The sequence below is a fragment of the Mytilus edulis genome, chromosome 14, assembly GCF_963676685.1.
Source record: "Mytilus edulis chromosome 14, xbMytEdul2.2, whole genome shotgun sequence".
NCBI classification, from domain to species: Eukaryota; Metazoa; Mollusca; class Bivalvia; order Mytilida; family Mytilidae; genus Mytilus; species Mytilus edulis.
Window position 1 is genome coordinate 32,614,114 of NC_092357.1, and position 15,829 is coordinate 32,629,942.

Below are 15,829 nucleotides of genomic sequence, written 5' to 3' on the forward strand. Positions count from 1 at the left end.
ATGTTTTGTTTTGTTTTTCAACATGCATTGTCAGTTTGGTTTCGACTGCTAAGTTAGGATCTTTCGTCACTCTTTTCCAAGGTCATTAAACTTTTTACACTACTTTACAAAGCAGACACACACACATCGATAAATACAACATAGATGGAAAATTAAACATAACAAAATACAACACTTAATTTATTAAGTATTTCATTTATTTGCTGATATGTTACTTGTAAAAAGCACAACTAATGTTATCTTACCGTGCACTTGTTTTGGACACTGAAAAGATACAAAACACAACATTGATAAAAAGTAAGTCAACTTACGAATGCCACTAACAGAGAGGGATCTACTTAACCTGCCGGAACAACTGCGATCATCTCCGGTTTTAGTTGGCTTTCTTGTTGCTCGGTCTTTGATTTTCTCTATCGTGTTTGATAAATGTTGCTTACCATTTGGCCATTTTCGTTATTGACTTAAGAGTTTTAATATCGCTTTTGGTTTTTTTTTCACCTCCGTATGAAATCATATCTGATTAATAAAAAAAACAATAATAGAAAAGCGACTGATATATACGGGACATTCGAATTCATAAGTCATCATAATGGCAATGCCACGGCAACAGTGTACAAAACACAACAAAAACTTGTCAATTTTTATAATTTCCTGACATTGAACTTTAGCTGATATAGATTTTGTATTGTCGCTATACATTATTTTTGTTATTTTCTATTCGTATGTAAAAGTAAAGATAATTAATCAACCAGTTCATTTATATGATTTAAGTTAAATGCAACTATATGCAAACTTTGCAAAGGATTTATTTGTTTCACACATTTTAATTTAGAATAAAAACCGACATTGTCAGATTAAACAATTAGTTACACAGTAATAAACACAATTCTTTATTAATATTCTTATAACATGCATCAAATAATACAATTACTAAACTAGTCTTGATGTATATTCAATTTGTAGAACTTTACCTGTTAAGTCACTTGTTGTGGCGTTGGTAAATTCGTGTGACTCACAGTTCGTTAATGACGTTACGCACGGTAGTGAGTCCGGATTAAAATTGCGTGATAATATGATTTTAGAACAACAATCATTCACCTATACAAATATAATCCATTACCATGTATATATCTACAGAAAGGCCTTCATGACATGTGTTTCTTGTTTTAACTTATTTCTTTTATGGTTTATGGCCCATTCCGTAGCCATTTTTGTACGAACTTTTCAAACTTCAATTGTATCAAAACTACAGATATAATGAATACTAAAAACAAAGTAAAAGAGATAGGCCATTTTGTTCATATTCCAAAGGGAAACTTGATGCAAAGCATTATTTTTTACTGTTTTCATTGCGTTTAATAGAAAAAGAGGACTTTGTGGCATATAAATCAAGATTTTTATAGAAAATCCACAGCATTTAATACAGAGATTTTTGTTATAAAATTTGAAACATAAATTACTCCCTTGATTTTCTATGATCGATGTTCTAGTGTTAATTTTTTACAAAAAGTTCTAAGCAACCTGTAAATTCTAAAACACTTCGTTCTGAGTCACTAAAGACGAGCGCAACCTTAAAAGTGTACTTGATTTGGTCCATATTTATATTTGTTTTAACCAATAACTACATTAATAAACTTGTTTTAAGGAAATCAATGCTAGCACTGTATGCAATAATTCTATATCTATCAGTCATCAAATTGCCAAATATGAGAGTACAAGGATAAAGGCTGTAGATTTCTATAAAATTTCCATATATTTAGCATTGAATCAACACAAAGGTACATAATCCTTAATTTTCGTATCACACATTTATTTCATCGATCACTCAAGTTGTATTTTTACTTAGATAATTGCTTGTCCGGTGTAACATTTACAAATGAATAAAATGCATGTTCCTATGTTCTGTTGTAATTTTATACATGAAATCTGCGACATGTGGTCAGCAACTTTCTACTAGATTTATATTCTGACGTCATATCCTTTTTTTGGATTTGGCCGAAATTTGAAGCAAGTCTTCAACAAAATATTACACCGATGAACCCGTCTTTCTTTGCGCGAGGAAATTATGCAAAGTTTCGGATTCTAAAATTATCACTATAATATTATTAAATCATATTGAAACTATACTCAGTAAAAATTTCTGAAAACAAATTATCTCTTTCAAAGTTTCAAATGTAAAAATAACTTTCGCAAGGAGCAACTATATTTTCTATGAATCGCATGTCTAGCCACTATGTCCAAACGTTATTTTTTTCCAAGTATGTAATATAAATAGAAAATGTGCATTTATAATACTAAATTAACATATTTAAAAGGTACAAACTTCAAGTTCATTAAAAAGGCAAAATAACTAACATCGTGACCTTTTAATTTTTTTAGTAAGCATTCCCTATGTCTAGCCGTTATGTCCAAGGGCGTCATTTAGACGTTTCTGAACACCGGTGTCTTTCATATGAATATACACTATTCCGTCTAGGCAGTAAAAATGATGCCGGGCAAATGTTCATTCAAAAAGTCTGAATCAAAATAACATTCAGATAAAAATAAAAACCATAAATTGTAAATAAAATTATGTCCTTAAAAAAAAGAGAAAGACTACTCTTGCAAATATAGTATTTTAAAACTTGCACAAACACATACAGATATAAGACAAAAGTGAGTTTTATCTCAAAAAATTATTTCAACTAAAATCGAGATATGAAAAATATTGTTAATAATAATATGACCGATTTTTATGAAATAAATACAATGCGATGTAGAAATATTAATGTTTTTATGTTTATTCTGAATAATAGAAATAGAAAAGTTTGCAATTGCATCTAACTAAAATAAAATTGAAAAAAATTGCATTTGCCAGTTTCATCTCATAAAAAACAAAAGAATGATACTTACGAAATTAGTGGTCTTATAAACAACAAGACTTGATTTCCTCATCTTATGGTATTCATTTGATAACATCAGTTTAGAAGGTACTCCACAAATTTTTTTTCAACGAAACGTTTTGCACAACTTTTTGGAATTTTAGATCCTCAATGCTCTTCAACTTTGTACTTGTTTGGCTTTATAAATATTTTGATATGAGCGTCACTGATGAGTCTTATGAAGACGAAACGCGCGTCTGGGGTACTAAATTATAATCCTGGTACCTTTGATAACTATTTGCGACAAAATACCGTGCATAACGTCTATTATAGTGTGATGTTTTTGTGTACTGTTCTAAATTAATTTTAGGTATTCGTTGTTATTCTGTCGTTACATGTCAAAAATGTTCTATTGTATCATTTATTTGTGCATTTCTTTGTCCTGGGTGTTTTGCTTCTATTTGTACTGTATTCCTGCCATGTAATGTTGTCATATAAGCGATACATTTTACATTGCCATAATGCGCAAGGTTTGGCTAGCCACAAAACCAGGTTCAACACACCATTTCTCATAAAATGTCCTGTACCAAGTCAGGAATTCCGCAGTTGTAATATAATAGTTTGTTTCAATGTATACTGTAATGTCGTTTGTTTTTTGTTGCACTTCATTGTTTCTGTTGTTTAGTTGTTTTCCTCATATCAAGTTAAACTCCGAATACATCCGATTATCATATACTACATAGTCCTAGAGTTAAACAACTGGGTAAAACTTTAAGAAAACACTGGCACTTAATTGCGAATGATGGCACACATTGTACTAGTAAGCGATATAAACATAAACATATCACTCGTACCTAGTGCCCCTTAAAATTATGATCACAACACAAAATAAAACGATAAAGTTAAGCGCAAAACTATTTCTCCGAGTTCAAATATTATTTATTTAATCACATTTGAAACGCATGCTTTGCCGAAGAGATCATTTTTTATTTTGTGCAACGTGCTCAGATTAAATTTAAAAAAAACACATTCAGTCGTTAGAATTTTAGAACAAAACCCTTTGTACATGACAAAACATGACTTCTGTTGAAATAATTCAGCGACATGATGATGTTTGTAAAATAAACTTCTCAATTCGGAATATCGAATAGTCTGAGTTTTATCACTAAGAAACTTAAAATATCAATAAAATAGAAAATAAGGGTCTTCATAAAGATTTAATCTTCAAAAATTACACTTTTAGAAAGTCATTTCTTCCATGAATGCAATTATTTCCGTAAAATCACAAAGTATGAAGTTTTTGTACGATTGTATGCTCAAATCGAAAATAAAAACAGATTGATAAAATTAAGTTGGTTGCAACTCTCTGAAATACCGGGTTTCTGGTTAATAGCGATTGCGAAATACTTTTAAAAAAAGATTTACATACTGTTACTTTGAACTCGATTTATTGGTTTACCTTCATCGGGACCGTTCACATCTAAAAGTTTATATTTATGAAACAAGGATGCATACAAACCGACACAGTTGAAGCAATTGTTACATTGTATAAACATTTGTGCATCAACCATATTTTTTTGTTTGATGAAGTTTTTAGTTGAACAATAAACAAAACATACAAAAGCAATCCTTCAAAAACTTTTTTTTTAATTGCATGGCTTGGTCCTCGAAATGAGTTCATATTATATTGCAAAAAGAACAGGTCAAGCATAGTTTAAAGATAATGAAGATATCACCTATAACTGAAGTTTTGAATGTTTCAATAAAATTACATTGATTCAAAATTTCATAATTTTTTGAAAATAGTCATGCTTTGATTGATAAGTCTACAACCTAAGTACTTAGTATATCATTTACCGTAAGCGAATTCCCATAATCCACAAGAATAATGACACACATTATATCAAGCAGAATAGATATCCTCAACATGACTGTACAATCACGTATAGACTGAAGTCTGTCTCAATACTGTAATAGATCAACTTATTCAGGTGATATATGCATATCTGCAATTTATAATTGTTTGTTACGTCATTAATTCGAAGATAATAATTGGTTAAAAGTGACGTATTATTTTGATTGATAATTGCTATACTCCTACTTGTCCTAAGTTGTTTATTTTAAGAAATAGAATTAAAAGAATAAACATTTTCAGTTGTACCCGGAGAAAATTATGGTAAATCTTTTAACAGCAAGATCTGCATCCAATTTATTTAATAATGAAAAAAGGTTTTTACGTTTTACTTCTGTCCGTTCGCCTGATAATTTTGAATACATACTTGCCTTTAACATTTAATATTCTCGAGTTCAATAATAAATACGTGGGTTTGAATGGTTAGTAATTTATTTCATTATTCTTTAATTTTGTATTCTATTTTTTTTTATATTCCTTGTATATTTTTAGAACACCCAGTATTGTCTATTTCTTCTATTTCTAATTTTTGATTGTCTTTTATTCTTTACTGTTGAATATGTTCCTCTATTCTTATATTTTTTTGTTTTCCTTTATTCTTTACTGTTGAATATGTTCCTCTATTCTTATAGTTTTTTGTTTTCCTTTATTCTTTACTGTTGAATATATTCCTCTATTCTTATATTTTTTTGTTTTCCTTTACGTTTTGCCAATAAATCATATTGTGCATTCCCTTCTCACATCTTCAATTAAAGTTCAGAATAAAAAATAATTATTTTTGTTAAGCATGTTGTTTTATATTTATTTCTGTTTTTAACACATTATATATTTAACAAAGGGTTCTAGCTATTTCAGCTAGTCTTCTGCAGATGCGGGCATATTTCAAATCTGCTACACGAATAGGTAGGGGACTTTCTACCCCATTTACAAGTAACTGGGGGTACTCCTGTTGATATTTGGACTATATATGCCTCTTTATATAATTGTGTTTCTAAAGTTTATTGTGTGAATGAGCAAAGAGGTTAGTTTGTGTATGCACTCAGCAACATGTGTTGCTATTTGAAGGTTTACTTGACATATTGCCTAGGTAGATTTTGATTTTTTTCTTGTTTGTTGAAAAGTCAGGAGCTAACGATTGGTGTAGTTTGTTGCACTGTTCAATATTTTTGGCATTCCTAATATCAATCTTAAGCAAAGACTTTATTTGTGTATGCGCTCAACAACATTGGTTGTATACAAGAAGATTTCTTGACCTCTCGGTCGATTTTCATCTTGTTTTTGGAAAAATTGTGAGTTGATTGTTGGTGTAGTTTGTTGCACTGTTCAAAATTTTGGGGTTCTGACTTTATATCTTTTATAATCAAAGAGGTCATTTTTGTATGAACTCAGCAACATGTGTTGCATAAAGGAAAGTTTGACGACCTGTTTCCTTGGTCGATCTTGATTTTTTCTTGTTTGTCGAAAAGTCGGGAGTGGAAAAGTTTTTGTGAAAAAGTCAGGAGTTGATGGTTGATGCAGTTTGTTGCACTGTTTAATATTTTAGGAATTCCTTCTATCTTTCAAAAGCAAAGACGTCATGTTTGAAGGAAGGTTTGTTAAACTTTTTGCCTTGGGCCATTCTTATTTGTCTTGTTTGTAGAAATGTCGGGAGTTGTTGGTTGGTGTAGTTTGTTGCACTGTTCAATATGTTTGGGGTTCCTACTCTCTGTTAAACATCGTTGATCAGTTTTAACAACCATTGAGTCGGTGCCATTGATGGGTGACATTGTCTTCAAGGATTTCACTCAAAAAGTATTCAGCTCTTTGTATTTACACGAGAAATATTCTCGATATTGTTATACTTGTTTTAATTTTCTTTGATAACAATCTGAATTGTTCGAACCACTAAGGTTATTTTAGCCATATGCATAGATTGCCTTGGTCGTATTCTTTTCAGTGAGCTACCTGTGAAACATTTCCTTCGTATTCTATTCTGTATGCTGCAGTTTTTGTATACTAAAAAGTAAAAATAATCACAATAGGAAAGCTATGGTTATCTCTTTGATTAGTAAAAAGTAAGTTCTCAACACAACCAAGTTGCATATAAGAAGATGTGTTAACCTTTTTCACTATGTTGAATTGTAGGTTAAGATATATAGTAGAGGTAAACGTGTCGTAAACAACTCTTGCACATCAAAAGTTGCGTTTCAACACCAAAACAGTACAAACATGTATAGATACTTCCATCAACTCGCAAATGAATACATGAAATATTTATGATTTGAGCTAATTGTGACAATGCCTTTATATCTAAGTCAGAAAAAGAAAAAGTGATTCAGCAGCATTCACTAAATTTTGCTATGAATAGACAGGAAGATTTCCTAGACTATCTTTCTTGTGACAAAAAAGATAAAACAAATTACATTTTTAAACATAAAATTGAGAATAGGAATGGGGAATGTTTCAAAGAGACAACAACCTGACCATAGAACAGACAACAGCAGAAGGTCACCAATAGGTCATTAATGCAGCGAGAAATTCCCGCAACCGGAGGCGTCCTTCAGCTGGCCCCCAAATAAATATATTTCTACTTGTATCAACAAAGAAGAATGTCTATGAGGCTTAGTATTAACCACTGTTAGAACATACTAAGAGAATACCTATAAACACAATATTTACAATAAGTATGTGTGCATAACTTCGTTGTCTTGATTATTAATAGAAACCGATGGTGTAGGTTTATTTGGTTGTGGTGAAGTTCAGAAAAGAAGCAACGTTCGGTAAGAATGGAACGTTAAGGGCATACGATACAGTTACAGGAGAGGTAATGACGTTGCTAACGTCAATTATTATTTTCGCGACGTTAAACTATGACTTATCGGAAAAAGATTCAGTTTTCGACTGATTTTTATCATTCAAACTTGTTTAACTTGAAAACGAGTTCATGGACCCCTCTTTTTTTAAAAGCCATTTGGTTTGATTACGCGACAAGATTATTTGTACCAATTTTCATGAAAACGTAAAGTGCAATTTCTTTTTAATTGGATAAATATACAGCATAAAATGATGTTTTTTTCTACGTTCATGAACATTTGATAAATATGAGTTATTTCTGAATAAAAAATGGTGTAAATTTTTAGGATACTTATAAAATACCGAAACTACAAATTATTTTACAAAAAACAATTTGTGTTTATCTTTCAAAACAAAAAAGTTATGTACTTCTTTCGATAGGGAAAATACGACCACAAATCCGAATTTTGAGCAAATATACAAAATGTCGACCTTATTTTACTCAAAAAGTAGCACATGAAGATATATTTTTTATAACATATTTGATTTTATCAGGTAAATAATATTCTATATCGAAATTGTTATCAAAATGTAAATACGGGAATAAAACTGTATCGTATGTCCTTAAAATGAAAGTGTCGTGTTTTGCAAGAAAACGTACTACTCTAACTCTGTCGGCATCTTACCTACAGTCTACCCTTACCCAGTTTATCTTTCATTCAGCGTTTATTCTGAATTGTATCCTATAATGACGTTTAACACGTTTTCTAGAACATAATATGAATTATTATTTTGATTCCTTAACACTTTGATGATAAACCAAATCACACTTTAACAATCATCCCATTTAAAAGTGAAATAATGTAGATGAGGACACGAATTTGGTTTTCGAAGAAGTGGAAAGTAAGACGGAACTAAAAGAAATGTATATAAGTATTTAATTTTAACAAAATAATAATGACTTGGGAATATGATATTAGGATTTAAAAATGTTAAATCATGTTTTTTAATTGTATGTAGTTCATAGTTTTCAAATGCTGATCTCAGCATTTCTTCCTTAATTAATATTCAAAATAGCCAAGTGATCGAAAAACATATAATAACTATTAGACTATTGGAAACGAGGAATGTGTAAATTATGTGTTGTAAACCCGACCAAAGAGCAGAAATCAGCTTCGACACAGCAAGAAAATCTCTCAGACAGATGAAGATTTCAGCTGACCCTTTGACAATAATGTATACAAATTAAGCGAAATGGACGCCACGTTAAACTCCCAAAACTACAAATAAAACAAGATTTTAAAAAAGCACACAAGAGTAACAAAAACAAGAGGTTCATGACTTGGGATGTGCACAATAATATGGTTGGGTGAATCATGTTGGAAATCGCAATTTATTGTAGTAGCTTAATCAGTGATATTTATTTGAATAGTATAAATAGATACCACTTTTACAATCAGTGTTCTGGCTAAGATTTCACAAGTCTTGGGTTTCAAATACCACATTCCCAGATTACGCGAACAAAATGGTGTTGTTCGGCTTTGTCTGCATCTACAACAACATCTTCTTATAATGTGATAGAACAAGTGTTTAGCGATATTTGACACTTTAAGATTGAGGTAGAACGAACGCTCATAGAAGCATTGCAATTTTTTTGTATATATAGTGTACATACTCACACCACATCTTCCTATATCTATTGAAACTTCTGTCAGTGAATAAAAAATCGTAATTTAAACTGGACGCCTATATACTTGATTTATTATATTGGCGTTTTTCAATAAAAGCGTAACTTTCAGACCTAAAAAAAATGGAAAATCAACTGGTCTAAAATTTAATTTCACAAGTTATTTTGAATACCTCTATTGTAGACTTGTTTGTAAACCAAAAGTGCAATCTTAAATATTCTTTAAAATGATATTATTTTCATAATTTGTGTACTGTTTCGTAGGGGACTTTTGTCCACTACGAAACTTCTTCTAAACACACATATTTTTTGCAAATTTAAATGTTCCCTATAGACATTCCAGTTTGTTTACTTTTAAATACTAGAAAAATCACATGTTTTCCTGAATTGGAAAACCATTTTTATCGATAAAGATTAGACAGTACTTCACATATGAAGGAACAACTCATGTTACGTAGTGGACATTTTGATGCGTTTCGTAGTGGACAAAACCGTTTCGTAGTGGACAAAAAGTTTCGTAGTTGACATCAACCCTATTATATATTAATAAAAACATAATAAAAATTACATGAAACTAACCCTTGTTATTTGTTTTGCACGAATATAATTGAAAAAAGATTAAAAAAAAGACTGCATAGTAGTGGTAGTGTCCACTACGAAACGTTTTTCTCCCATACTTGTTTCGTAGGGGACCGTTTCGTAAGGGACGTATTCGCATGTTTTAATTTTTTCCCCACAATCCCTATACTGCAATAGTAACAAGACTTATTGTATTCATCAAAGCATTTATTAAGCTGTACACTGATATTTTGTTCATAATTTTAAAACCAGATAGGAGATTTGACCCGTTTCGTAGTGGACATTAACAAAAATACGGTATCACTCTGGTCCATTTGATGTGCTCAATTTTTCTTACCAACAATTTAATTGGCGTTATAAAAGCATCACTTCTTTTGTAAGACCCTAATGTTTATATCTCTTGCAAACAAAAATTACATTGATTTTATAAAACTGTTTATTGGCAAATTTTAATGACTTCGTTTCGTAGTGGACATTTTGTGAGGGACACACCTTCTGAAATTAAAAATCCTGTATTGAAAGCTGTTTATTAAAATATGTAGGCTCTGAACATACTTTTGAGTTATTAAAGAACTTATTTTTCAGGAATCTGATGTACAGTAGTTGTCGTTTGTTTATGTAATATATACGTGTTTCTCGTTTCTCGTTTTGTTTATATAGATTAGACCGTTGGTTTTCCCGTTTGAATGGTTTTACACTAGTAATTTTGGGGCCCTTTATAGCTTGTTGTTCGGTGTGAGCCAAGGCTCCGTGTTGAAGGCCGTACTTTAACCTGTAATGGTTTACTTTTTAAATTGTTATTTGTATGGAGAGTTGTCTCATTGGCACTCACACCACATCTACCTATATCTATTATGTAAAGTAAAAATAACATTTATTTCTTCATTTTTTTATGATATTTTAGAGTATGAATGTTGAACAGGCGGTCTAGGGACATGCCATTTTGGTTGTTTTGGACCATTCAGGAGTCAATATCTTATCAATCCCTCTAAAAATAAACTGTTTCTTTGCTTTAAAATGTTAAATCTAATTCAATGTGCTGACTGCACAACAATTACTTGCAAAGATCAAACACATTTTTTTTAAAGAGGCTGGGACAAGAAAATACGTTTTTATTGAAAAACGCCCATATGTGCATGTGATTTATAGTTTTATAATCTTCAAACTTGCCCAAGAATATTGCAATATTGTTTTTGAAATAAGAGGCCAAATTTTTACAAATAAGTGATAATTAATGCCAAACGGAATGTTTGTGTTTTGATCAAAAAACATTTAATCTAAGCGCGTTGTACAGTCGGCACCATATGTTTGATGTTATTTAGTCGTAGACAGAAAAAAATTAACAGTCAAGCCTTAAAGATTATATATTTTTTTGTGTAACACCAAAATCCGTTTGACGTATCGGGTTATCTTGAAGTGTGCACAATATGTTTATTTTATTTCGAATAGACACAAAACAATAAACATTCAGTCCTTATAATTAAAGTTTAAATTCCATCTTAAGGGGTTAATAAAACACTTTAATGACGTAACGGTCACATAACAATAGTATGTCTTTGAGCTGATAGACAAAAAACTTTCGGCAAATCAGAAGACTAATTCCAAAATCCACGTACATTTCATCTGAATAACTAAACATTTGTGGTGTAGGTTTGCTGTCTCGTTGAACTTAACTATTTAACTTTTTTTTTTAAACAGAAATGTTTTATGAAAGCAATTCAGCAGTCTTTTTAAATTTATTTGAATCAAACTATTGACAGATGAAAGTCTAGTATATTTTGATGATCATGAAATGTGAATAACGTCATTTTTCCACTGAGGAGTTCTGAATTACCCATACAGTGTCATGTTTCTTTAAATTCATAACTATAGTAGTTGAATAGCTATGCCATTCATTCCCATCTGGTGATTCTGTACACGAATACAGCGCTCCATTATGTTGAATGCAAAAAAAAAGCTCCATCTGAGTCTGTAGATCTAATAGACAAAGATACAGACACTAAATAGGTTCCGTCCTTCTCACAAACAAATTTTCCATTGCTCTTAAAAGTAGCTAAATTGTTAATTACAAAGCTTAATTACACATCATTGAACTGGATGACATTACTAGATATAGATGTAGCGTGTGCCATTAAAACCACTGAAAAATAATAATCATGTATTATATCTCACCATTTTAAATTGTAATTGAAAATAAATGTACTAGAAATGTCTCATTGAAATAAACAAAGATGATATATTTCCTGTTTACTATTACATTGGTAGTTATACGGTTTTCTTTATTTGAATTTCGATGTGAATTTGATATTAACTTTAGATTTTCAATTAACTGTTGATTTACACGGGATTTTCTTTTCAGTCTTAGAAAAGCACATAGTAGAAATCAACAATATTGCGTCAGAAATCAATAACCATGAAAAAACCTAAATGACACTTTTATGTAATATAACTGAACAGTTTCTAACAAAAATGTCTAAGACAGAATAAGAGTTTTTGAATATAAGGGTAGCTTTACAAAAAAGTGAGGCTCCGGATTTTATTTTTTTTGACAAAATAGCAAATATTGTTAAGAAGTTAAAAAATTGAGAAAAAATTCGTTAAATTTTTTTTATTAAGAATAGGATAAATAGGATGATAACATATGTAAAAAAGAAATTAATTATAGGCAAAACAATTATCCAGATGCTAAACGCTTGTAAATTCCTTTTAATGCGGAACCTTGGAATCAAACTACCGTAAATGATGTCTGATAAATAATTACACTAATAAAAAAAAATGTATTTACAAACTTTAAGAACTCCTGCAACATGACAAAATGTACTCTTGGTATCTATATATTAAATACCTTGTTCTCCATTTAGAGTCCCTGCTTTTCTTATTTCCTTTAACGAGGCATTATAAGTTGTCTGCAGTTTCATCAGCTGATTGTTCGTGTATGTTTGGTGTTAGAGTATTCGACCACTGGTGTTAGTTTCTAATTCACTTAACCTTCTATTCGAGTCAGGGGTAATATTATACAGGGCAAGAAAATCCTGACGACGGGCCTGTTCATGCACAGACAAGAACTGAATGCTATCCGAGTTAGACTTGACACTTTGTTGTAAAGCGCTTATTTCGCGTGACAGCTGAATAATTCCTAGTTGTTGGAGGTCCTCTAATTTTCGAGAATGTTCAGATAAAGTATTATTCAAGGCTGACAGTGCATTTCATTTTTCATAATCATGTTTTCTCGTTTCAGATCCGCGTTATCATTTATCACGTCATTTAATTTTTGTTCCAGGGCTCGATATTCATTCGTAGTCATAGTGCTCTGGTTTGTTCCATTAGTGTTCACAAAAGCCAATTTTGTATCAAGAATGTCAAATTTATTTAGCTACTGAGTTGCAAATAACGCGATAGTTTTGTCCAAATCAAGTCGTAAATCGGTAGTTTTCTGTTGTAGCGACCGTTTTGCTTGTAGAAATTCCGATTGTGTAAGTAATTGATTACTACTCGGTGTTTGTCCTTTCCCTGTGTCCAGAAGGAAACCATCGCATTGTATGATAAGCAAAAAAAAAAACGGACATCATTTTTCATAGCTATGGTTTCAAATATATTATGTCTTCACAACAACGACTGTGATATAAGACTGTGACTGATGTAGGGTATGTTTATTTTATAAAATATTTTTCCTTACTAACGGGCTTATTTACAAAACTATAATTACATACTTTTATGTATATGTAGCAACTATACTATGTTGATTTCGTTTATCACAATATAAATCAATTATCATTGATATTGTTATATTTATAAATTAACTGTTTACAAAATTTTGAATTTTTTGAAATACTAAGGCTTTTCTACCTCAGGCATAGATTACCTTAGCTGTATTTGGCAACACTTTTAGGAATTTTGGATCTCAATGCTCTTCAACTTCGTACTTTATTTGGCTTTTTTTTTTTTTTTTTACTTTTTTGGATTCGAGCGTCACTGATGAGTCTTTTGTAGACGAAACGCGCGTCTAACGTATATATAAAATTTAGTCCTGGTATCTATGATGAGTTTATTCACATAGAAATATAGTAACTAAAATATGTTACTAATGTCGTATGTCACTAATCAAATAGAAAACCTGAATATGTACTGACGAACTTAACACATATTTTGATTATTTTTTATCATCAAATCATGACTTATATTCATTTTGAATTATTGTTCATTATACTTCCATCTTGAATACAAAAATTAATAACTGAATTTCCGTCAAAGATCAATCATAATAATTTCATGCGTGTAATGTGTATTTTAAAATGAAAACTAAAACACTAATCGAGTGTTGCGTTTCTAAAGTCTGTCAGTATAATTTATTTCAATACCTCACCTCCCATTATTTTTCAAACTTGGGGCAGTGGTGTAACAGCACACCATAAGTAAATATTGTGTTAAAGTCAGTGGGAAACAGAAAATCAGATTCCTCTTTTGGTGATAAAACTTTCTGAAATTTAAAACGAGTGTTGACTTATTAGCATACTTTAATTAAGTTTTACTCCGAGGTGAAATTATCTGATTGATGATAATTTTTATTGTTATCCGTTTTCTTCCCTATTATTGTATAATAACGGCGAAATGTTTGACGTAAAATTGGTTTGGGTAATTAACTCTTTAGAAAGTGGCAATTTCCCAATTTATACGGAAACCGTCTAGAAATTAACCCAAATGCTAAAATTTCTAAGATTTCAGTAATTAAGCATGACTTAATTATGTTAGTATCTGATACACGTGTATTGTGTTGTCCAAAACAGCCCATATTTATGGAACAGACGTATTTTACTTTCCAATAAATAGCTAAAACTTTACATTTAATGAATTTTGTTAAACAGCTATATTTTAGGGCCAAAAAGGGGTCTTACTGGGCTTAATTATGCACGCAGCGCCAATCACAGAATCACGTACAGATTCTGGAATTAGGATCAAAACTTATTGAATGCTGCAGGCGATCCCTCAATCTAACCTGGAACAATGGTGTCTCGGCACAACATTAAACCATATTATAAAAGTCATTTAAAAACGGCATAACTCATCAAAGTTTTCGGGGTCCTGAATTTTACGAGAATGCATTGAATCCATACATAATCTTGTTGTAAAAGTCGAAAATATGTCTCAGGAGTATGGAATGAAAACGATCCTTTTATTGGCGGGCTTGGTGATAATATACTCATGACGTGCTGCAAACCCTGTGTTTTCTTTGACGTAACTCTGTGCTTATGTATCCCATCATACTTTGAACGACAAAATTATTTTATGATGTGACTCTGTACCTATGTATCTTGTCATACTTTGAATGACAAAATTATTTTATTTATTAATATTACTTTCACTGTTAACCCACTTTTTTGTGATATACATTTGACGTGACTCTGTACTTATGTATCCCGTCATACTTTGAACCACACTATTATTTTATTTATTATTATTACTTTAACTGTTAAGTCAGTTTTTGGTATATCTATTTTGCGTGACTGTATTTATGCATCCCGTCATACTTTGAACGACAAAATTATGTCATGTCTACCTGTGCGAATTTCAAACGCGCAATTTTACACCAGTACTGAAAACCCTCCTTCCTTGATGGGTGCATTTTACATAGACAAATAAAATCGTATAATATAATCAAAATGAGGATGTTAATTTGATGTGTGCCTTTTTGTGCTTCTTCATTACATTTGTTGTTTTTATAGTGATTGAGATGATAACACAGTGTTGACTGCTGTACCCCTATTTTTGACATTTTTGCCTATTGTGTCTGTTTGTTTTGTTCACGCATCGGTGACAATATAATGGAATTTGATGTGACTGTCATACAAGTGAGAGGTTTAGCTAGCTATAAAACCAGGTTCAATCCACCATTTTCTACATTTGAAAATGCCTGTACCAAGTCAGGAATATGACAGTTCTTGTCCATTCGTTTTAGATGCGTTTTGTTATTTGATTTTGCCATGTGATTATGGACTTTCCGAATTGATTTTCCTCTGAGTT